The 25,232-nt window shown below is 39.1% G+C and overlaps 1 protein-coding gene across 1 annotated transcript in view; it reads left to right on the top strand.

The window, feature by feature from the left end:
• Positions 1 to 25,232, top strand: part of CHRM3 (cholinergic receptor muscarinic 3) — a 397,697-nt gene that overhangs the window by 79,610 nt on the left and 292,855 nt on the right. The window contains 1 exon segment of the mRNA XM_042445960.1: positions 13,043 to 13,216. The gene's annotated coding sequence lies outside the window, so the exon portion shown is untranslated.

Below are 25,232 nucleotides of genomic sequence, written 5' to 3'. Positions count from 1 at the left end.
TTATCAAAAACAAACAGACAAACAGACTCCTCTCCATGGGGGGAGAACCCTCCTTCCTCCATGAGTGTTTTAAAACAATATAGTCAGTTTTTTCTGCTAAGAGGTTGCTTCAAATCCTATTCAGACATCCTACAGAGCCCTGAGGAGTCTGCCACAAAGACCACAATTGCCTCTTACCTTGTCTAGATAGTTACATTTTGAATAAGAATGCCTGCAGATGGGCTTGCCGTTCAACTGCTTCCTGACTTGGATAGGCCTATTGTAACAAGGTCTATCTTGCATATGATGAATTGGGCGCAAGGCCATGAAGATTCATGCTGCCAATCTCTTTCTTTTAGTGGTCTCAGGAAGCTACAAAATTCCTTTGCCTATTGTTGGGCATGCTTTGATTGTGATTTCCTACATGGCAGGGGGTTGGGTTTGATGGTCCTTGTGGTCTCATCCAACTCCATGATTCTATGGTTTTATGGGTTATAAGGTTAGCTGCTGTTTGGGTGAGTGTCTTATCCCTGTCTGGGTTTCATGCCAAGGTCTGGCCCAAACAACACCATTGTCCACTGCCTTCTGGAGGCTGGGAAAACGGACTTCCCAGTGCCTATGCCTTGTTTTTCTGCTAGCACAGCTTGTAATATATATATATAATCACAGTTTGTTTGTTTTTGGAATATATATATATATATATATAGTAAAATCACAGTTTGTTTGTTTTTGGAATATATATATAATGGCATAGTAAAATGGAGTCTCCTGTATAAAATAGTAAAATCACAGTTTGTTTGTTTTTGGAATTCATGCTTCTCACGTTTCATGTTCCTGTAATATGTGTTGTGCAGCGTTGGACTTTCCTTTCATCTCTGAGCATATCACCAGTTGAATGTCCTGAGTACAGCTGCATCATTAGCCACAGTGCTATTCATTGTTTCCTTTGCTGTACCCCAGTATCTGCTTAAGTTCCTTTTGATCTGGGAATCCTCTGCCACTATCTCTTGTTTGGTTGTCTGGGTAGATGACATTCAAAAGGGATTAAATGTGCCTCCTTCTGCACAGTAGTAACAAGTGTTAGCTATGCTGGGACTACTATTGTCTCTGAAAGATCCTCCATCAGTGTCACCCCCCCCCCCCATATACACTGCTGCTGATACCGAGTAGATGATTGATACATTTATTCTGGCTCCTCAACAAAAGCCTGTCTGACATGGGAGACTTTGCCAGTAGTATTTCTAGTGATAGCATAACCCCTTGGCTCACTGGAGCATGCAATCTCCCCACCATAGAAATGTAGTTCCATAGTCAGAGTATTCAATAGCAAACACTAATGATCAAAAAGCAAAGTAAAATAAAAATATTACATGTGTTAGTTCAGTGGTTCCCAAACTGTAGTTCCTAAACTGTATGCTTTAACAGAACTGGCAGTGTGTTACAAGAATATATGTTAAAAATATAAGAATTCTGTGAACTCAAAGTAGTAAAGGATTTCTGAATCATATTTTCTTGCAGCTGCCTAGAGATGAACAAGGTTTCTATAGGTAGTAACAATCAGTGTTCCCTTGTCCACTTTCCTTGCATCTCTCAAAAATAAGCGTTGCTGGTTTGGCTCTATCTGGTCGAGGCTACTTGAACAGGGCAAGAGTTTGATCATCCAGGCATTAAATAATTTCCAGCTCTTCTCAATTTTGTAGCTGTAGAAATAATCACAGGGGACCAGCAAAACTAGCCTTTGTGAAGTCAAAATTGGGAAGAGGACTTTTTGCTCATCATGTCTGGCAGAAGGCATCCCACATTTGCCTGGGCAAGTAAATCTGATGAAACTTGCTCCCCACAAAGAAAAATAAGAGGTTTCTCCCAACTGGACTATTCAGCAAAACCTATCTCAGGGGCTGTGCAGACCGGACATAAAGGCCGGCCTGGGGGTAGAGTCAGGGCATGGCATCCACATGATGCACGGCCCGACTCCATCCCCAGGGCGGCATTATGCTACACGCTGCTCCACACGGCACAGTGCTCCATATGACGCAATGCCAAAGGAGCACCTTAAGGATTAAAGCCTTGGCACCATAGCTATCACGCCCTTTCCGGGGCGCAAAAAGGAGCCACCCTGGAAAGGCCAGATCAGAGGCGCAGTGTGCAGTTGCTGTAGACCCAATCCAACGAAAATGGAGGCAGTTTGCACAGCCCCTCAGTTTGTTAACAGGGGACTGGGGAAGGGAGCACTTAGAACATTTTTAAGATGAAAGGTATAAGTTAATGCTGTGTTGTACTGAGCATGTGACTTTCACTTCCTGGGAAAGATGTCTATTAATTCATACATGTTTCACACTGAACTAGGTACAGCTCTGAGTAAAAGAACCGACTTGAAAAATACAAACAAGATATAGTGGTTAGAATACTAGGAACCAGTCTCCACTGTAAGCCACGATACAGATGTTGGGCAAGTCTTAGGAAATTAGAGAAGTCTTTTCTCACTCTAACCTAATTCACAGGGTTTCTGGCTGAGAGAATAAAATGGACAGGAGAAACAGGAGCCACATATATTTCCTTGAAACTGTTGGAGAAAAGGTAGGGTACAACTATCAGAAATACATGAATAAAATTTATTTTGCATGCCTTTGTTCCTCCAATGAAAATGGGCTGGCTTGGATGATGCTCTGTTTTCCTCTGTTTCATGGAGCATTACTGCCATTCCTTCCCACCTGATTTGTTAGCTCATATCCAAATGACCATTAGTGATGATACACTGAAAAATATCAATATGCATAAAACCCAATCTTCATGATTTTAGCCACAGTGTATTCTATTCAACACACTTATATGCTCTATTTGTATGTAGCTCGGAGCAATGGAAATAGTCATGGTTGGGTTAGTGAAGGATACTTGTACTAGGAACAGGAAGATTTGTTTATTTTTATTTTTTATCTCAGTACCCTCAGTACAAGTAGCACTTTCCTAAGACTTATTGCAAGAAAATGTACATTTTGCCTTAAGCATTAACATGTTTGCAAGACATAGAAGGTGTTTCTGAGAAATGAAGTGTGCACATAACAGTGCACATATTTTAAAATGGAAATGGCTACATGCATATCATATTTAAAATATTTAAAACTTGAAAAAATATTAGAAAAGGCAGAAACACAGCTTGGTCAATAGAAAGTCACTTGTTTGCCATTAAGTCAGTTTTGACATATGGCAATCCTATGGACGAGAGACATCAGTGAGCATGGGACATCAGTGGCCCTGGACAGGTATTGCAAACTCGAGGCCATGACTTCCTTTATTGAATCAATTCATTTGTAATGCAGTCTGTAATGCTTTGGACTCATTGGGGACTTAATTTTTTATTATAATTTTATTTCTATAATACATAAACAATAAACATAAAATAACATCACAATCTTAGTTATATATTTTGTCGCTTCCTGATTAATCACTTCCCATGTTCCTTTAACCTCAAAACATCTTCAGTTATATCAGTTGCATCAATGACTTATTTTTTAATAGTCCTCATTATATATCCTCACCCTCTTTCAAGAAAAGAACTGGGTCCTATTCTTACCCAATTCTTGTAATATATACATCATCATTTTATTACTTTATCCATTGTGCTCTCTCTAGTTTTCCTTGCTCTCACTGCCACAGTTTTTTGCAAAAATCAGTTATGTGTGACCATTCCTTATCGAACAACACTCCATCTTTCTGATTTATAAAAGCTTCTCAACCTGTCCATTTCTTTCATTTCTTATAGTTTCATAAGCCAGTCCTTGATTGTAGGTATCTCAGGGTCCTTCCATTTTGGGGGAGACTTAATTTTTAAAACTCATTTATAGCAGCATTGGCAGTTGACTGTAGGTACATAGTTTGGGTATTGATGTGCCAACACAACAAATATGTTGGCCTCACTTTATGATATTAAGGTTTGCTACTGAATTTTACTTCCTGAATTACTTTAAAATTGAAAATATGAAAATGTATAATTATCCCTGCTTTTCTAATCAAATTACTTTGAACCATAAAACATTTCAATGTTTTTAAAAATCTGTCAGAAATTAAAGAAAGATAATACAATTTGCTATGCTATGTAGAAATTATCTTCATATCCCAAAGATGGTTGCTTTTCTATAGTATTCAAGCAAAGAAATGTTGACAGTTCTTTTATAAAATGTAACAGAACTTCACAAGATTCCTCCTGAACTGGATGCTAAGGAAAAAGAACTCCCCAAGAGATGGCCATCCAGTCTCTGTTTAAAGACCTCCAAAGAAGGAGACTCCACCACACTCCGAGGGAGTGTGTTCCACTGTCAGACAGTTCTTACTGTCAAGAAGTTCCTCCTAATGTTAATGTGGAATCTCTTTTCCTATAGCTTGCATCCACTGTTCTGTGTTCTAGTCTCTGGAGCAGCAGAAAACAAGCTTGCTCCACCCTCAACATGACACCCCTTCAAATACTTAAACAGGGCTATCATATCTCCTCTTAACTGTCTCTTCTCCAGGCTAAACATCCCCAGCTCCCTAAGTGTTTCCTCATAAGGTATGGTTTCCAGACCCTTCACCATTTTGGTTGCCCTCCTCTGGAAATGCTCCAACTTGTCAACATAATAATAATAATAATAATAATAATAATAAATTGTTCATTTATTAACCGTTTTTCCTACGATCAAAGCGGTGTACAGAAATCGTTAAAAACAGACAATAAAAACAGTAGGAAAACCACATCTTAAAAATACATAATTAAAATGAATTAAATGCAACAAAAATTTAAAAACATCCAATAATACTATAAAATCAAGAGTCATAAATGCTATACTGTACTACAAAATCGATAGGGGAATATATTCTTAAACGGAATTAGGAGGGAAGGCTTGAAGGAAGAGATGAGTTTTTAAAGCCGCCTTAAAGGCTTCCACCGTTCCACTAAGGCGGATCCCTTCAGGTAAGGCATTCCATAGAGAGGGCGCCACGGCCGTAATGGCCTTTTGTTGAGTAGACGCTAATCTCACCTTAGGGTGATTGAGTGACAGTTTTCCAGTAATCCCTTTTGAGTTGTGGTGCCTAGAACTGGATGCAGTATTTCAGGTGAGGCTTGACCAAAACAGAATAGAATGGTACTATTACTTCTCTTGATCTAGACAAGTGGTATCTATTGAGTTTGGACAAACCATGAAGCAAGCAGGGTGCTTCAGAGACATGTAGGAATTGTCAGAGATAAATCATGGCTTGGGTCCAGCATACTTGAAGGAACGCCTCCTCCCATACAATCCTTCCCGTGCGTTCAGGTCCTCTGGGAGGAACCTATTGCAGCCAAGGAAAACCAAGCTGGTGGCGACTTCCCAAAGGACCTTTTCAGCTGCTGCTCCTAAAATATGGAATGACCTACCGGAAGAGATCCGCCATATTACATCTTTGGAAGCGTTCAAGAAGGCGATAAAGTTGGATCTCTTCCGGCAGGCCTTCCTAGATTAACCTCTATCTGAACTAACCAATCTGATCTATTTACTCTTCCACTGCCTCTCCAGATGGTCTTTTGAAATAATTCAATCTAAGCTGATCCTTAGTTACTAAATCTGTAACTAAGTATATTGTACTGGGGATATCGTATTGTAGTTTGATGTTCATGTGTAATTTTAGCAGAAAGAGGGAGGGTTAAGGGGATTAGGGAATTTTATTATTGTTGTATATCTGTTTTATTGGATTGTTGTTATTCGCCTAGATCCCGGAAGGGAGAGGCGGGATATAAATATATTACTATTATTATTATTATTATTTGTCCTGCCAAATAAGCTGAAAGCAAGCAGTTTCCCACAGCTTTGGTGGCAGTTTGGAGTGATATATTATACATAATGTTAAGGCATTTTATGTTTTGGTTTGCACCTTGGCTGGGATACGGAATTGGCTTTGGGATTTATTGTTGTTGCTTCTTCTCCTGCACCACTAATGAGTGATAATTAGTACATGTAGAGAACCTGAATATGAATGTAGTGACCTCACTCTTCATCCCCCCTATAGTGTGTAGGGGATACAAGGTATAATTGCAAGGCCATCTCTGGCCTTGTCTGAGAAGACGGATAATGTATCAAAATCAGGCTCTTGTGGTATAGGATATTACAGGATAGTACTGTACCCAAACATTCTAAAACATTAATCATAATATTTTTCTTACTCCAAAAAGGTGGGATTTTAAGTTTTTTGAAATGTTACTTTTAAGCATCTGACGGAAATTTTGAATGCTAAAACTACATTTTTGACTCTCCGTTCTACTTGAAAGTGAAGGGCAACAACATGTGAATGAACTACCTGTCCATTGGTGGAAATAAAGGCATTTGTCATACCGGTTTCTATTTTAATTTTTTAGGAAGCATGAGGGCATTCTGTGTAGTCAAATGATCTTTCCACAGCCATCTGTGATTAACAGATATAGTCATTTTATGAGAACAATAAACATGCTGAAAAAATGCACTAATGAAAAAGAGGAAATAGATTTTTGTATGATCTTTGGACCATATGTGTCAGACAGGGCTTCTAAAGTGAATTAATGGTAATATAACTAGTTTACGGATGTTTGCAATCTTGTGTCTTTTCAGATAGCTAAATTACACAATCTCAATTTCTTTAAAAATTGTACAAGGTGGTGTTTCATTAGAATAATTTAAGTAGTGTGGAAATTGCTTGCTACAATAATAATACCTCCAGAATAATAATATCTGAATTTGTGTGTGTATGCATGTATCTTCATGTGAGGTTGCTTGAAGGAACACACGCAAACACACTCTTATGGCAACCCCATAAATTTCATAGGGTTGTCTTAAGCAAGGAATACATAGAGGTAGTTTTGCCAGTTCTTTCCTCTGAAATATAGCGTACAGTGCCTGGGATTAATTGGCAGTCTCCCATCCAAGTACTAGCCAGGGCTGATCCTGCTTCACTTCAAAGATCAGACAGGATCTGGTGCCTTTACATACAAAAATAATACCATTTCTGGTATTACAGATCCCCTGTATAGTAAAGTATTGAATTGGATAGTGCCGGAGTTTCATGTTTCTTTTGAAGAACGAGGAGTGAAACACACTTTCATAAATATATTTAAAGACATAGCTGTGTCATCCTGAGCTTTTGTATACTCTCCATTTTTGTGGGTGTTAGGGAAGCAAGACCCCCATGAAAGTGGGAAAACTGAAGATAAGCAGGGGAAGGTGGGAGGAGCATGTGAACACATTTCTCTTCCTCCTCCCCCCCCCCCATGCTTTTGCCAGCTGAGGCAAGCTGGCTAAAGCATGGGGGAAGGCAGGATAGGCATGCATGTGAGCTCCTTTTCCTCCCCCCATTTTTTAGCCAGCTTCTTTCAACTGGTTAAGCACAGGGGAAGGCAGGAGGGGCATGAATGCCTGCTTCTCTTCCTCCTCCCATTTTTAACTGATGTCCTCAGCAGCTAGTTTCCTTAGCTGGCTAAAGCATGGAGGAAGGCAGAAGGGCCATGTGCACACCATTCCCTGCTGCCTCCTCCCTCCTGTGCTTTTCTCCCCAAGGGATTTAACCTTATGGCGCCACACATGGGATTTAACCTTGCGTGGGATATAAAGGGATTTAACCTTACGTGTTTTTTTCCATACCTCTGTGTGTGTGTGTGGGGGGGGGGGTCCGGAACAGATCTCCCACATATAGGAAGGGGCCACTGTGTGTGTGTGTATTATATAAGTTGAAGGGTGTAAAGGGTTGTTGTTGTTGTTATGTAGTTATGTAGTTGTGTGTCTTCAAGTCCTTTCTGACCTATGTGGCAACCCTATAGTGGGGTTTTCTTGGCCATTTTCTTTAGAGGATGTTTGCCCTTGCCATCCCTTGAGGCTGAGAGAGTGTGACCCAGAGGGTTTCCATGACCATGCTGGGATGGAAACCCTGTTCTACAAAGTTGTCCAATGCTCAAACCACTATGCTGGCTCCTTTTTATCATCATGTATTCTACATTGTAGAAATAATCCAGTTTGACACCAATTTTTAAGTGCTGTAGGTCCATCCTATGGAGTCCTGGGATTTGTAGTTTTACTTCAGCCTTCTCTGCAAAAGAGTGCTGGTGCTTCACAGAACTACCAATCCCAGGAATCTATAGATAGGATGAAAACCTGGCAGTTAAACTGCTCTGAAACTACATCATTTCTACAGTGTAGATGCAACCTATAATAGAGCCACTGAATCAATGGAATCCTACATGTTCATTCACTGTTCAGCAATTGATTGAATGTGTCTTTCTTAGTTGGGAATAACCAACAGGAATTTATTTATTTGTATTTTATTTATTTTATTTGGTTTATATGTTGCTTTTTTGTCCAGGAGGCTGTCCAAAAGGTCCTCCATTTTGAGCAAGGTTGTGGTTGTTTCTGACTTACTGCAACCCAAGAGTTTTCTTGACAAGGTTTGGTCTGAGCCTTTTTTTTTCTTATTTTTGTTATGGCCATCCGCTGAGGCTGTGACTTGCCTCTGTTTTTCTTTAGAGGAGGTTTGCTGCAGGCTGAGAGAGTGACTTGACTTGTGTGTGTGGTGCCTTCAGGTTGCTTCCAATTTATGGCGACCCTAAAGAGAAAATATTATGATGTTTTCCTGGCAAGTTTCATCAGAGAGGGTTTTGCTATTGCTAGCCTGAGGCTGAGAGAGCGTGCCTTGGGTTTTTCCTTGGAAGTCCCACCCCCCGTAGGCAGGCACCCCCCCCCAAGGGGCAGAAATCCCTCCCCCATAAGGGGGAAGTTCCTCCCCAGAATCCCTGCCGCAGAAGGAGGAAGTCTGGCCACAGGAGGCATGAAGTCTCACCCCACCCCCACCCCCCTGATGGAGGAAATCCTGCCTCTGAGTTTGGTCACTCAGTCTCTAAAAGGTTTGCCATCACTGCCATAGACTACTAAAAAGAGAAATAAATGGGTCCTAGAGCAAATCAAACCTAAACTTTCCCTAGAAGCAAGGACGATTAAACTGAGGTTGTCATACTTTGCCTATATAATAAGACATAATTCACTAGAAAAGACAATACAGTTAGCCCCCCCCCCCTGTTTTCACAGGGGATCCGTTCTGGAACCCCCACATGAAAATAGAGGCTTGCGCATATTCAAGCCCCATAGGCATGTGCAGGGTCTGCACCGCAAGGGCGCAGCCCAGTAGAAATAACAGAGGCCACCCCTCCATGAGTATTCAAGGCCGTGGATCCCAGATCCACAAGTTAGACTATAATTCTCAGCAAAGTAGTGTCAAGGGTTATTAGCTGACAAGAAATGTTTAGATGTGTGGTGGCCATGAGCAATTAGCAGCCAGCATCAGTTGCAGCTGTGTGGCATGGCAACACAGAGTGTATAAGGTCATTCTACTGCCAGCATGCAGGAAGCCTGTAAGATCAGCATGTGCCTGCTTAGACAAGGGGGCAGTTTTCTGGGTGGCACAGGAAACAGTTAACAGCCATGAACGGAAGAGGCTGGGTTTTAGGACCGCATGGCATTGGGTCTATATAAACTCAGAAGCTTCCGGGAATTGGAGTTGGGTTTGTGAGAAGGAGTTGGTTGTTAATTTTGTATTGAAGAGCAAAAGTTGTGTTGGATAATTGATTTGCACTTGTAAATAAAGATAAGCACTTGCAGGAGCTCCACTTGTCTGTCATTAATCATCAGAAACCTGGTGAGAGCTGGACAGCTCCTGATGACCTGCATTCCATCATTCTGGAAGACAACCATCCGCTGGATTCTGGAAGACAACCTTTGCTGCAGAGACCTGAGAACACGCTTCCAGGATTTGTCAGTTTACTCTGCTATATCCTGACAAGTAGAAGGCAATAGAAAGAGGAAGACTACATTCCAGATAGTCTCAGTCAAGGAAGCCACAGTTCTAAGTCTGCAAGACCTAGGCAGGACCTTTGAAGATAGTGCACTTGGAGGCCTCTCATTTATAGGATCTCTATTGGTCAAAATCAACTTGGTGGCACTTAACAACAACAATTCCATTACTACAAATCACCACCCCAGTTCATTTTCCCACTGCACACACAGAAAGACATATACACAAAAAGAAGGGGTGGAGGGAGAGAATAAAGTAGATACACTAAAAAACTCTTCTTAATCTGCTTACTGTGACCTCTGCCCCATGGTGACCCTCCTCCAGCTCCTCCTCCAGCAGATTGGAGTGTCATGGTGATGGCAGCCCAGATGCTTGGGAGAAAAGCTCCCAACTCTCTCACTCTCCCTGCCAGCCATTCTCCTCTCTCCCCTGTCTCTAGCCTTCTGTACAATGGCAGTAAAGACTGTACATGTGCACAACCACACACTGGACACTTTTGCAGGCTTTTGACTTCATATGCTTCTTTTCCTCATGTCAGTATTTAACATTTAAAATCACTTGGGCAACAAGGTCTGGGCACCAGGCATGCATTCTTCCTACACTGTTTCCCATCTTCCCATCACAAAGCATCTTCCAGAATTTAAATCCTTTCCTGACTCTGCTTCTCACCTTCCCAATCTTCCCATCACAAAGCCTCTGTGAGATTTTAAACCCCTTTGCCACTGACCCAGCTCATGGAGGGGCAGCAAAAGGAGTGGGGCAAGGAGATGTATTGGCAGGAATGGGAAAGAAAGTTGAAGAAGAGGTTTAAAGTCTGGCTGTGGTTTCATGGTGGGATAGACTTCGATGTGGCAGTGAGGCATTGGCTTGCTGAACTCTTGCCTCAGCAGCCTCCACTATTGCCTTGGGACTGCTTCTCAGCCTGCCATCACAGGTTAAAAAATAAATAAATGGTTTTTAGTTTTTTGTTTTTTCATTTCAATTTGTGGTTGCTGAAATCCATGGATAACAAACCCATGGATACCGAGGGCCCACTGTATTACATCAAGTGAGTGGATGGGCTTTCTTACATACGCATGTAGCTATAAAGGGGGCTCAGGGGAAAAGGTTTGAGAACTATTGAACTAGACTTTCCATAAAAGCAATAGTAGTAACAATTATTTGTCAAGAAACTTGTACCTGAAGTTTGGAACTGATGTTGCATATGCAAAACACACAATCGTCCCAGTAGTTGTTATTGGAAAAGTCCTTCTAAGAGTTGCAGGATATAGAACATATTCAGGGATTTGGTCCAAACTAGGAGTTTGACAGAAATGTTGCTTTACAGCATGGTAGAAATGGCTTTTTATAGCACAACCTCTGAATCCTCTTGTTTCTTGCAAACCTCTGATTCCATCTATTCCAGCAAGTGAAATAAATAGATGAATATTTTAAAATATGTGCACTTGTACACACATTCAAGGAACCAAATGTGCATGTAAACATGTAGAGATTTTTCTTTCAATTAAAAAATAACAACTTCCATTGTATTTATGTGTGTTCCCACTGGTATTACTTAGTCTAAAATGAATAATCCTGTTATATCAGTTCTGTTATATTCCTGTCAATTCTCATCCACTCTCTCCTTCTGTAGCAAGTAGTTCCCACTGACCTATGTGGAAAAGCTGATGATGTTACTGTTGAATTACTGTTGAAATAAAATTTTATTTCTTTTGGCAAAAAGTAAAAGGATGTAATTGTTTCAGAGGAGTAACACCAGGTCTATACTACAGATATTATTGCTGAATGTTCTATTGTAGCAAATCCAGATACTTTTGGGGGAAAGTTTAGCACAACATCGAACCGTTTGAGTATAATGTTTGGCACTTGCAACTCTAGGACAAAACATTGCTTTGATGGATGACACAACCTCTTTTCTCAGGAAGAGTTTTGAAGAAGCCATTAGCATCCATGTATGCCTATGGCATATTTATTGCAATATTTATTTCAGTTCTTTGGTTTTTTTAATACTTTGTTTTATTTAAATGGATTGATGCTGCAGTTTAAAAGCAAGTAATACCAAGATGAGTAAATACAGCTCTTGCCTGTACAGTATGAATATTTTCCCTCCGAAGTGGAGAATCCTAATGAAAGAGTGCAAGAAGATATGAACACAAATTGAAAACATCTGTCTTTTCTTTCTCACCATATTAGGAGACAGTGATTAAGTTGAACCTGTTACAGCGTAATAAGCATAGAGAAATGAAAGTAGAAGACAATAACTATAATGTCCAACTCACATATTAAATATTTGTCATAGCATTCTCAAAATGATTTGCTAAATCAATTCTGACAAGTGACATTACCAAAAACAACAATTCCTATTCTTGCTTACACATTTTTGTTATAGGGCTCCATCCAACATCTGAGTGAATATCCACTCATGTAATGGAATTTTTCTTGTTTCCCCCTCTTCCTGCATTTTATATCAATTTCAAAGTGGCCCCCAGCACTCCAGAGCAGATTTTTGTGGAATGGGAGGGGGTGGTCAAAGAGAAGAGGAATGAGTTGTGCCAGTGTCTATTTTGCTGGTAGATACACACACTGAAGTGGCCAATACGTATAAGCAAAACATTTGGCCTTCATTGCAATCTCACATTACCCAGATTTGGAACATCTAAAATAATTTCATTATTTTAAAATTACATTTAGTTTGCTGAAGGAACACCAGAATTGAAGAGAAAATGTTTTATTTTCTGTTTATCTCCTGTCATAAGGATTGGAAACATGGAACTTGTAGTAGGTATGGCTATTAGAGTAACTGCTTTAGATTTGGTTTTTGGTGTTGATAAAATCATCTCTAAGTGTGAGGACAAGATAAAAAGAACAGTTTTTGTAGATATTACATAATAACTTAGAAACAAAGAAATTATGGGAAGAATGTTTTTTCATTCTCATCCAGTTTTCCCACTTTACATTCAAATATTCATATATAAATTCCTTAGAATTGCCACAAAATTGTGAAAAAGTACAGAAGAACAAATACAGTTGAATGATTAAGAGGAAATTACATAGCAGAAGCATACTTGCAAATATAGGATAAGATTAATTTGAGCAAGGGCAGGCACCAGAGGATTGATATTATTTAACTAGTGTTTCCTAATAATGTTGCTTATTAGCTGGCCTATGTTGCCGTTTACTGCATTGTTATTCAACTGAAATTCACACTGAACCCATAGCTCAGATTTCTGTGTTTCCTATTTTATAGGTCTACCAGTATTGGAAACAATGATTCAGAGAAAATAATCTCTTCAGTGAGTCAATTATTCCATTGTTTGTTTCTTCATCATCAGTTTTGAACATTTGGAATATCTTGGCATTTTGATGGTTCTTCAGCAAGATATGATAATTCCACATTTATACAGCCTTTTTCTCTATGATGGTAAGTTCATCTTCATTAAACTCAGAAATAATGCAATGTTTAAATTTTAATGAGTGACTGTGGCCTGAGGAAAATAAATAGCCTTTTCTGTTTAAGCATATGAAACCAATTTTTCCCATACATAAAAAAATTACATACAACCATACTTGAAACAAATAGAATTGCAATCATAACAATTTGGCAAAGATGAACATAACATAACAACATTATAAACAAACAATAGGTGCAGTGACTTCCTTGTTTTCTACGTTCAGAAGGCTCACTACATATTCTCTATTGTTTTTATATAAATTTCATAGTATTAACTTTTGTTTTTTCAACCATTCCATGGTATTAATTAATACTTTTTAATTTTCATAGTTTATGTTCCCTTGTTTTCTAGCTTTCTAAGCCTATTACTATTCGTTTCTGGGCACAGTACAAGGTGTTGGTCATTACCTTTAAAGCTCTCCATGGCTTGGGCCCAACCTACTTAAGGGATTGCCTCCTTCCATATAATCCGCCCTGCACCCTCAGATCCTCTGGGAGAAATTTGTTGCAGTCCATAAAGACCAGATTGACAGCGACCTCCCAGAGGACTTTTTCCGCAACCGCTCCCACTTTATGGAATGGCCTCCCGGACGAGATCTGTCAAATTACCAACCTTGAGAGCTTCGAGAAAGCTGTCAAGATGGATCTCTTCCAGCAGGCCTTCCTGGAATAGATCCCGGCCATGTAACGCTCCCTCCACAGTCATATACAAGCGAAGACTCTGCCCACCATTATTTTATTATTGTAGTATTGTTTTTAGATTTTTATCGTCTGTAATTTTAATGGATGGAATTTTTAAGGGGGAATTGTATATATTGTATTTTTAAAGGTTGTACGCCGCTTTGATTGTGGAAACAAAAAGTGGGATATAATTAAAGTTTTATTTTATATGCTTTATTCAAGTATATAACACAGGTATTCCTCTTAACTTATGTATCATATCTCAATTACAACTTAAATCCTTGCATTGATTTTACTCCAAATTATATTTATACACAATATAAATTCAAATCCTTTTATATAACACAGTTCATAGCTTTTTGCTCTTAATAAACAACTTTGACTTCTATGATTATTTTACAATACATTATCCATATACATATATTTACATGCTTGTCCCCCTTTGGAAATTAAGTAATCTCTAACTGTACCCCAGTCTTCTAAATAAGTTTCTGAACTCCGTAATTTAAGCTTCTGGACAATCTATCCATATCTATTTTGCATATCTTTTGTTCCCATTCTTTTACATCAGGAATTGTTTCTTTTCTCCAATGTTTAGCAAAGATTATTCTTGCTGCAACAATCAAATGAAAAAGGACTTTGCCATTAGTTTTTTTCATTACATTCATCCACCATATTCAATAGGAATATTTCTGCCTTTTGGCTAAGATCAAGTGCAAAATTCATTGTTTTAACCCAACTAGTACTATCTCTTAAGCAAACTGTTTCAATATCCCTGAATTACAAGTGCAATAAAATACATTAAGGCAAATTACACAAAGCAGCTGCCTTAGGAGAAGTAAATGATTACACCGGACTATAGAGTGCTTGAGAGTCAGTGTAGTGTTGGACTACGACTTTGTAGCCATAGTCTACGTTAAATGTTGGACTATGACTTTGTAGATGCAGGGTTTGAATCCCTGCTCAGCCATGGAAACCCACTGGGTGACCTTAAGCAGCTCGCACTCTCTCAGCCTCAGAGAAAAGCAAAAGCAAACACCCTATGAACAAATTCTGGTATGAAAGCCTCATGATAGATTCACTTTAGAGTCTCTATATGTCAAAAATGATTTGAAGGCATATAACAACAATACTATACCTAATAATGTTGGATTGGTTGATATACAGCCATGTTGATATGGCCATGTGGGTGTAGTCAGGTGTCTTGTTTTTGTCCCTATGGGCCAGACAGGGTGGTTCTGAGAAAACACAGTGGCAGCAGAAGGTAAGAGTCACACAGTGGCTGTGGCTTCATGGCGTAGCAGCAGGTGGGCATGTAAACACCTGTTTGCTGCTGCCCCCCTCCCAGGGACTGACCTGGGGTCAGAACCAAGGGTAGGATACCACAGGCTTTCCTGTCTGCTCAGGCCTATAGAACATGTTTTCCTGTTTGAATATTTCCTTTTTGAATATTAAGAGAGAAATCTTAGCTAAACTGGCTGTTCTCAGATCAATTTGAAATCTGGGGATTATTCCTTTTCACCATCTCCTTAGAGAGAGGAGAACATTTTAATCAAGTCAATTTCCTTCTAGTCAGAATATGGAGGCAGAACAGAGCATAGAGTGAGTCCTGATTCCATAATAAATGGTATGGAATGAAGAAGCTAATTAAGAAAATACATAGACCTACTGGAGAATCTTTGCAAGTTGCCACAACGAAAGAAGTAAGCTTTGCAAATTGTATCAAGCTGTGGGTTTACTGGATGGGCTGGAGATTTACACAAGGCCCTTTCCTTTTGCCCAGAGATTAAGCCCACCAAAACTGGAAAATTTTCATCCTTCTCTCCCACCTGAAGGTACCCAGAAAAACCTGAAAATTCAAGGCCAAGACTGATGTCTTGCAACTGTTAATTTGATGCTCCAAATATGTATAATTTAAGCAATTGTACAAACAGGACCTGTCATCTTTGCCTTTCCCATTCAGTGATCTTTAAGTAGTTAAGTGCCCCATGTTGTTTTGTTATTTTGACTTCAAGAATATAATTCTTATATCAAAAGTAGACAAAGTGATTAAGGTTTTAGTAAACACTTACATTAAGTAAGTCTAACATACAATTGTATGTACACTTGCTCCTCTGTATCTGTGGATCCTACATCCACGGATTCAACCATCCACAGATTGAAAATATTACACACACTCATGCACACAAAAACAAAAAGCAAATCTTGATTTTGCGATTTTCTATAAGGAACACTATTTTACTACCCCATTATATACAATGGGAGTTGAACATCCATGGATTTTGGTATCCATGGGGTGTTCTGGAACTAAAGCCCAGCAGGTACCAAGGGCCCACTGTGTTTTTGTTTACATTTTTAAGAAATGTAAAAAGCAGAGTTAGGGGAATGTAGGTTTGAGGTGTAGCACTGCATGCTTGTGCATTTATAGAAACTGCTTTATTTTTTTCTCCTCAAAATTTTACTGCTCTGCCATCCAACGGCTGTATATTGTGTCCTGGTTGACCTCTTGTGTCTTGTGTAATGGATTTGGTTTGGTCAGTAAAACAAAGTGGGCTTTTAAGAAACAGGATATTGATGTGAATTCTAAAATGGAACTTTCTTCACTTTTCCTGACCTTAGTGAAGAGCAATATGGAGCAATTCCTATCATGTGAAAGTTGATAGCACGATTATATTTATAGTATCTTACTATGCTTAAAAATAGTATGAAAGTACTGTTTACTGCACAACGGTATCTATACTGTAAAATAGTGATCATGAAAAGGACTCACAGAAGTGATGTTCTGGTTATGCAAAGTGTGCAGTTTCACTGAATCGTCTTTCTTTGTTGGTGCAAGATTCAGGAAATGATGGTTGCTTTGGAAAAGGATTTAAAACTGCAGGTGTTTTTTTTAGTGAATAAGAAATGATGGCCTTCTACTCAAAGAGATCTTGACTGATGCCATGAGGATTATCTAGACCAAGGAAGGTGAAGACTTGGCAAGACTGCTATCTTTTATTGCACTTCCTTGCTGTAAGGGGTGACTAATATAGCAAATCCGCAATCCAGTTTTAAACCTTTAACAAAAATCTAGCTATCTCCCATTGCAGAAATGTCACTGCATGTTTCTTTTATGTCACTGGCCAGTTCCCTCACTGTGGCATTTTAGATATCCCTGTTTTGATGTAAATTTGAAAGTATAAAATTGTAAAAACCTCTGATATCAGGTTTTGGGAAATATTGTTGCTTTAACTTAGGTGTTCAATGTCTCTGGACCCAGACAAAAACATGGGGTTCATTGACATACAGGTGTTTCTTGTCAAAATGATAGCATTTCATTTTTTATTTCTCCTTTTTTGGGTTTACATTCATTTATTTATTTTGAATTCATGAGCATGGAAGATGTTCCCAAAATTTGGAGCAAAGTTGTTATATGTCTGAAAAATTTCGACCCAGCTGTCCTTCTGTGCTAGTTAAGGTGTTTTCTAAGGCTTGTTTTCAAATATCCATTTCCTCAAGCGGTAGAAATCATAACTGTGTTCAGTATCCATCAAGACAAGTACAGTGGTACCCCGGGATACGAATTGATCGCGTTACGAAATTTCCGGGGTATGAAAAAGTTAGCTTGGAAAAAACTGTTCCGGGTAACGAAAGATTTTTCGGGTTACGAAATTTTTTTTGGTGTGTTTCGGCGCTTTTTGGCACGAAATTTAAAAGCCGCGGCTTTCCAGCGCTAGCGGAAAGCCTTTTTTCGGGTTGCGAAATCTTTCGGGTTACGAACGGCGCCGCGGAACGAATTAAATTCGTAACCCGGGGTACCACTGTAGCTATATTTTCCTAAGCCAGTCTTACAATTAATTAATTTTATTTATGATGTGAGTGCCATACCATATATACAGTTTTTCATCATTTGGAAGCTTCTGTCATAAAATGCCCATCATTTTGTGGGGGTTAACCCTAATCTAACTTGTGTAAATGTAATGTAATGATTTTCTTAATTATTACCAGTTGAAATTGCCTCCTAGTTGTTATAGCCTATGAAAACAAAATTAATTTCTTTTGACTGGTTTTTGTTGTTGTTGAAGATGATTCTTTTTGAACCAGTGCATTTCTAGGACACGAAACAAGGAATAGGGTAGTCATGGAATCATAGAGTTGGAAGAGACCACAAGGACCATCAGGTCCAACCACCTGCCATGCAGAAATTCACAATCAAAGCGCTCTGGACAGATGACCATCCTTTTTGCTATTTTTCAGTTGCGGGGAGAATCACACATTTGAAATATTAAATAAGCGTTCACATTACTGTTGATACACAACCAGTCATTCTCACTCCCTTTATGTGGGGAAATGGTAGCTATATTTTCCCCCCCCAAATGGTAAAGACATAAAAACAGATTGTGTTGTATCGGCATTAGTGTCTTTGGACACATAATATGTATAGTGTCAGTGATTCCTTTATACTATAATCTATTTTGCATTAGGGTTGCAGTGGTTGTTCTAGTGTGAAAATGGGTGATGCATTTTTTTCAAGGTGTGCTTTGACATCTTGGGGGGGGGGGAAGAGAGATTTTATGAAAAGGGGAGAGGGATATATTCAGATTCATTTCTTTTCCCACATAACGATATGCTAATGGTAAAATCATAATGATACAATAGCTCATTAATTGTTTGCTACCCTAATAAAAGTCAAGTATATCCTCTCAGGGCCAGAGCAGATAGGTGGAAAGGAGAAGCCTGGGTCCACACCAGCTAGAGGTGGATTGGGACCACACCAGCCACACAGCCTTCCCCCAAAAGTGGGCCACAGCTGCAGGACCCAACCTGCACTGCTAGAAGCCAGGTCATCGCAGTTCCTTTTTGCTCCGGTCCTAAGGACTGGAACTTGGCATCAGTACAGCTTCGGGCTGCTTTGGAGGCATGTGTTGTTTGAATGCCACACGTCCAAAGCAACCAGAAGCCAATTCATTTGGCCTGTCTGACCTGGGCCTCAGTTTAAAAGCTTATTCATTACATGACCTTTCAGTGTATTCTCGTTCATACAATGGTTGTAGAGCTTGGGGACTAACTTTTAAAAGCAATTAATTACATTCCCATTCAGGACCCCCAAAGTTGTTACCACTATAGTTACCACCTATAATGTTTTTAAAATAATTAAAATAGTCACTTGTAGTAGCTTCTAAAAATATCAGAATTTTATAGATCACTGTCCTGTGGCACATAACACACCTAGATAGTAAAGCCTCTCTCTCACACACACTGTAACTATGTATACTGTATATAAAAAAACCAATGCACATATACAGTTATGCAACAATAACTTATTCCTCACTCCATTATAGTCTCACTAAATTAATAATCAGACTAAATGGTTGCTGAAAGGGATCAATTACAAGTAATTAAATCATTTGTAATGAATATCCAAGGTCCTAGTTTGTTGTGAGATAAGGGAGGGGAGCATCTCTATGCCAATCTAAAATCCTTAAAACAATGTAAACATATATATAATACTGAGAATGTTATGTTAATTACTGTATATTTCATTAGTAATAAACAAACTGATTGGAAAATTGCTCTTACACTTGTAAGTTTCTATGAAAATTGGTCTTTTTATTTATTCATTCATTTAAAAAAACATTTTGTTCTCTTTTTCATTTCCTCCTAGTTTAGGATGCTTCCTCCAGTGCACTTCTTCAGACAGCTAAGCATAAATAAGTTGTGGAGTTTCACAGCCAATATTCCCTTTGACATCCCAAACAACACTGGAGATAACTTACAAATGGGCCAGCTGGCTCCCTTTCCCATGCAGTTTTTCCTTCCTGTATGCAATGACATGAATCCCTAATTTCTTTTTTCAGACTGTTTTCCCCAAGCTTCCAGCCTTGTAAGCCAATTGGTCTCCATGTGTGGCATTGTTTATTTTTTATTATTATTTGTTTATTTAAAATATTTATATATAAGTTTTTCTTGCTATTTCAAAGTCATTTCCCCAAATTAAAAAAACAAAAACAAAACCCCTTTAGCTTCTACTGTAATCAGTTTGCTATACTGTCCTTTAAAATGGAAGGAAATAATTTTATGGTTAAATTTACAAGTACTAGATTGAAAATAGTAAGAAACTAGTGTGTCTTACAGCTATATCCCTCTGTTGCTCAGAATTTGTAATATGCTCAGTTTACAGGGACCCTGCGTGCCTTTTCTGGCTGAGAATTAACTGGACTCTGGAAGTTCATCAGTGCTGTTCATTAATCAGCTGGTTGACCAATTTAGTGAAGTGAGACACTCCAGTGCTCACAGGAAGAGATCATTCTGTACCACCTTTCTTTGCTGGCGAAGAGAGCAGGGTATAAAGTCCAGGAAACACATTTCATTTCTCTGCTGGAAAGCAAGAGAATGAATAGCACGGAAGCTTGCCTTGCCAGAGTCTATTGTGTACTGCTCTTAATTGCATTATCAAATCTGTATGCATACCTGATACCCTTTTTAAAAAGCTGACTTTCTCTTGTTTTATGGATTATGTAATATTTTTCAGACTACTTAGTTTGAACATAATAGGTAAATGCACCAGTTGACTTTGGCCATCACAAAAAGTGCAAGAGGTTTGCAGAAGAGGGAGAAATGAAAAAAAAAATCATTCTCATTAGTGCCCATTTTAACAAAATGATTTAAAATTCTATATCCTCTACTTTTATTTTTAAATTTAGCTGCTTACACATTTTTAGATAGATTCTATTTGCATGAAAGCGGTGTAAAAAGTTTTGATCATAAATTGATTCCATAATATTGAAAATAAAAACATGATTTATATCTAAGAATAAACTAAGGGCTGATGTGCATATCAAACCACTTAGAAGTCACTGAATAATTTTAGCTCATTGGGGGCCAAAGCATAGAGCTTACTTTACCCTTTATGGTGATTATCCACCAAGTAATGTAAATATGTTCAAAGCTACTACTTTTTCTTTCTCTTCCTCCTTTCAAGAATCCCATCTTCTTCTTATGTTCCTAATTCCATCCATGTATGCAGTGGGCATTTTGCACATTGATTTGTGTGCCCTATATAGCTAAGTGGAACAGTGGTCACAGCAAGACTCTTAAAGCAGAATCTGAGTCATCTGCACTTTTCAATCCAAATGCTCATAGATGAGTGTGACATGCATTAATAAGAAGCTGCCGTGAGGAACTTGGTCATTCGTGAATTATTTCTGCAGGACAGATTCTATTGCAATGTAATTTATTGCTGAAGAGTTTATAGCTTTCATTCCTCATGAAAATACTCCCCCCCCCCTCTCTATTCTCCAAGGAAAGAGGCTTTGTTCTTTTGGAAATGAACACCTGTTCAGATAGGTAATAGAATGCACTGAAAAGTTTATACCTTTCTAATAGAGATGTGGTGGTTAGAATGCTGGGGGCAGGGAGACCTGTGTTGAAATCCCACTTAGGTTCTGAAGCTCATTGGAAGACTTTTGACCAGTTACTGTCTCTCACCCTCACAGAGTTATTGTGTGCATAAACATGGAGTGGAGGAAGATGACTATGAATCACACTGCCTTGAGCTACTAAAAATAATATGGGATATATGTGTAATAAACAGAGCAGTTTCTTCCAGGACTATGATATTTTATCATACAGACACAGAACCATGGAGTTGGAAGATTTCCTGGTATCCCCAGCAGATAGCTGTATAGTTTCTTTTTGAAGATGTCAGTAGAAACAGACCCCACCACTTCTCTAGGAAGTTGGTTCCAATGCAAAACCACTCTTACTGTCACAATGTTTCTTCTAATATTCAAACAAAAACTACCCTCCTATAACTTGAAACCATTAAATCTCTGTCCCTGTGACTCTTACATTTGATCATCCAAAAGTTTTTTGTAAACTCTACTCTAACTTTCTTCACACCTTGTTCTTTTCTTTCACACCTTTATGCTCCCTGATACAGAAAATTGATGGAATTACTCATTGCTATCTCCGAGAAGAAATTTAATGAAGAGTGATATTCCTAGTGCCAAGTCAACTGTTGATTTATGGTGACCTTATGAATTTCATAGGGTTTTCGTAGGCAATGAATTCTACAAGAAGCCTGAAACAGGCATTTTTTTTAAAGAACAACCTTTTCCCCCTTGCTCAACCTCACATAGTGGTGCTTCTTTAGAATGTAAATTTCTTGGGAATTTCTTGAAGAAACATGCAACGTATGAAGGGAACATGTATATATCATATATACTCATCTATAAGTCAAAAAACTTAAGCCCAAAAATGGGCTCCAAAATCCTAGGTAGATGTATATATGGGTCAATATGGTGATATTTTCCCGTGAACCTTGGGAAAGCTGTGGAGAAGGGAAGGAGGAGAGAGAGGAGGGAAATTGGAGGTCTGTGTCCCCCTTTTTGCAAGCCATCAGCCTTGGAGAAAGTTGTGGGGAAGGGAGGGACATTGGAGGTTTGTGTCCACATTTTTCATGACCAGACTGTGACCCTTGGGAGAGCTCCAGAGAGGAAGAAGGAGGGAGTGAAGTGGTGCTTTCCCCCCTCTGTTTAGTTCCTTTGTGATATGCTCCTGAGTTTGACCCTCAACTTATCCACAGGTCATATCAAAATCCATGATTTTGTCCTCAAAATCTGCCCTTCACTTCTACATGAGGTCAACTTATGCATAAGTATATACGGTATGTATATAAAGTATGAAGGGAAAATATATATATTCCCTTATATATGTCATAGACTGCACTGACAAGCTTCTGTTAAACCTAACTCTCTTGAGCCTTTGAATGTTCAGGGATATTTGCTTGTCTTTTACATATTGTGTGTGTTGTGAGCAAATGTGATTGATCACCTGGTCATAGAAGGAAGAGAATTTATAAAGGAACAATGAACTGGTAAAGATCAACCCATTCAGTGTCCATGTATATACCCAGAAGAAAGTAAATTCTTTCTATATTTTTACATAGGTTATACAAAACAGTATCAAATCTGTGGTAGTTTTGCCTCTTCTGAATAAGCACCTGAGGAAATTTAAGTTGGCAGAGTCAGTTCCATGACAGTTCACTCCATGTGCTTCAGCCATAAAGATTATTTCAAGTCATTTTTAACTTAAGGTGACGCTAAGGCACACCTACTATGATATTTCCTTGGCAGTTTTCTTCAGAGGAGGTTTGCCATTGCCATCCTCGGAAACTGAGAAAGTGTGACTTGTTCAAGGTCACCTAGTGGGTTTGCATGGCCAATCCAGGATTCAAACCCAAAGATTTAGATGTGACTGTACTAGCCAGCCATTACTTGAGGTAGTCACGAAGTCCATCCTTTCCCAAATCATGCTTGTAGCCTAGAATGTAGAGGGAGGATTACTTTTACTTCCTGAGAGTTACTGGGAAATTTGAAAAGTTGTTTCTTTTCTTCTTTGGTACCTGTGAAGAAGCTATAGAAAGTACTTGAGGGTTTATCATCACATCTTTCTTTCTCCAAACCCCTTCAGGAGGTGAAACAAGACCCTGTTCAGAAAGTAGATGGCATTCACAGGGCTTTTCCTTTTTCTAAACAGAGGCCCCTCTTTTCCTGCCCATCTTCTCAAATTCACAGAGAACAAGAGGAAAGTTGTTGCCTTGTGACTGACATTTGGCTCCATCACTGAAAATAATAAACAACATTCTGTACTTCAGATATGAACATGTCTTAGGCAGGCACTTCATGCTGTTTACCTGGTTTTCAGTTTAGAAAGGATTGATGCGAGAGATGGGAGGGGATAATGTTACTCTTGTTTAAGTATTGACATAGAGCTGGACTTGAATATTTGATCTTCTGGGTCTCCCACTGGCTCCCACTGCCAACTGTTTGTTTTTGTAGAGCAAGGCAGGAGAAGAAGGCTAGGTTTGGGGATATTTTTATATACATATGATGATCATGTATTTAGTGCTTTACAGGACAATCTATGGATAATTCAAAGATCCATTAAAGGGTACTTTAGCAGAAGTACTGCACTGCCATTACCCACATACCTTGTGGCATATTTATGCATGGCATTGGTCTTCACATACACAATGACAGTTTTCAAAGAAAATGAAATTTGCATTTTCCCTTTGTTATTTACGATTTAATGTCTTACTAAGAGGTTGTACAGATCGGCGTTATATGTTGGCCTTGGGGCAGAGTGGGGGCATGGCATGCTCACAGTGCATGCTCTGACACCTTCATCATGGTGGCCAGTGTCATGGTGCTCCTTTGGTGCTGCATGCAGATGACACGGTGCCAAAAAGAGCACCAGAAAGTGCTGAGTGTCAGGGATGATGGGAGTTGTGGCTCTTCACCTGGCCTGGAACTCACCACCTGGTTGTGCACCACGCTGACCAGTTTTGGCCAGTTGTTGTATCTTTGCAAGAGTTGCAGAGAACAGGCTGAAGACCCCGACAAACTCTCCAAGCCTTCTCACTCTTGCCTCCACAGAAGTCTTCACCCTTCTTCACCAGGGTCCTGCTGGTTCTTGTAGCTTCACCCAAGACACCAGACAACTCAGTAGTCTTATATAAAAGATCTACTTTATTCTACTATATACACAGCTCCAAACAGTACTCAACTCCTCACTCTCCACTCTGCTATCCACTCTACTACCCACAACTACAACCCACAATGCACTGGGATCTATAGTCATTATTATAGCCATATCATGGCACCACCTACTGTTTTCTGTTTCCACCCAGTAGGCGTGTACAACATTCTCATTGGTTCTCCTTGTTCATCCCACAATTAATGATTTCATCATCTCAGCCTTGACCACTTAACAATTGTCAGGTGTGTCCAATTATCCACTATGCATTTCTTGTCCTTGGCATTCAGGACCTGTTAATAGCTTTACCATTCACACCTGTGTGGTTCTCAATTGGCTTCTGCTGAGTCACTCTGACTCTCACATACAAGTTTTATTTCTCTTACTGTATAACCCATGTGGCTTTTTCCTTGACACTGTGATGGTAGCAAAGGAGCTGCATTTTCTTTTTAGCATCGGAGAAAGGCTGGATCAGGGTCATGACATGTAGTTGGCACAGTCCCAATCTGGTGCTGAAAGGGATGGCAGCAGGTCGCTCCAAAGGGATCTTCTGTTTAGCCCCTAAATTAACAAAATAAAACTACTGTACTGCTGATTTCAAAATAAGATTCATAAAGGAATAAATGCAGAAATGCCAGTGAGCTATTTCTGTAAGGTCTGTGGTGCTGGGCATAGTTGGACATAATAGTTTAATTGCAAATATCATTAATTGATATACTAGGAATCACCTGAATGTTTGAGTATAAAGCAAGGTTTAAACAGAGTTTTGAGAATGAGTTGTTCTGAA

The sequence above is a fragment of the Sceloporus undulatus genome, chromosome 1 (assembly GCF_019175285.1).
Source record: "Sceloporus undulatus isolate JIND9_A2432 ecotype Alabama chromosome 1, SceUnd_v1.1, whole genome shotgun sequence".
NCBI lineage: Eukaryota > Metazoa > Chordata > Lepidosauria > Squamata > Phrynosomatidae > Sceloporus > Sceloporus undulatus.
This window is presented reverse-complemented; position numbering and strand designations above follow the sequence as displayed.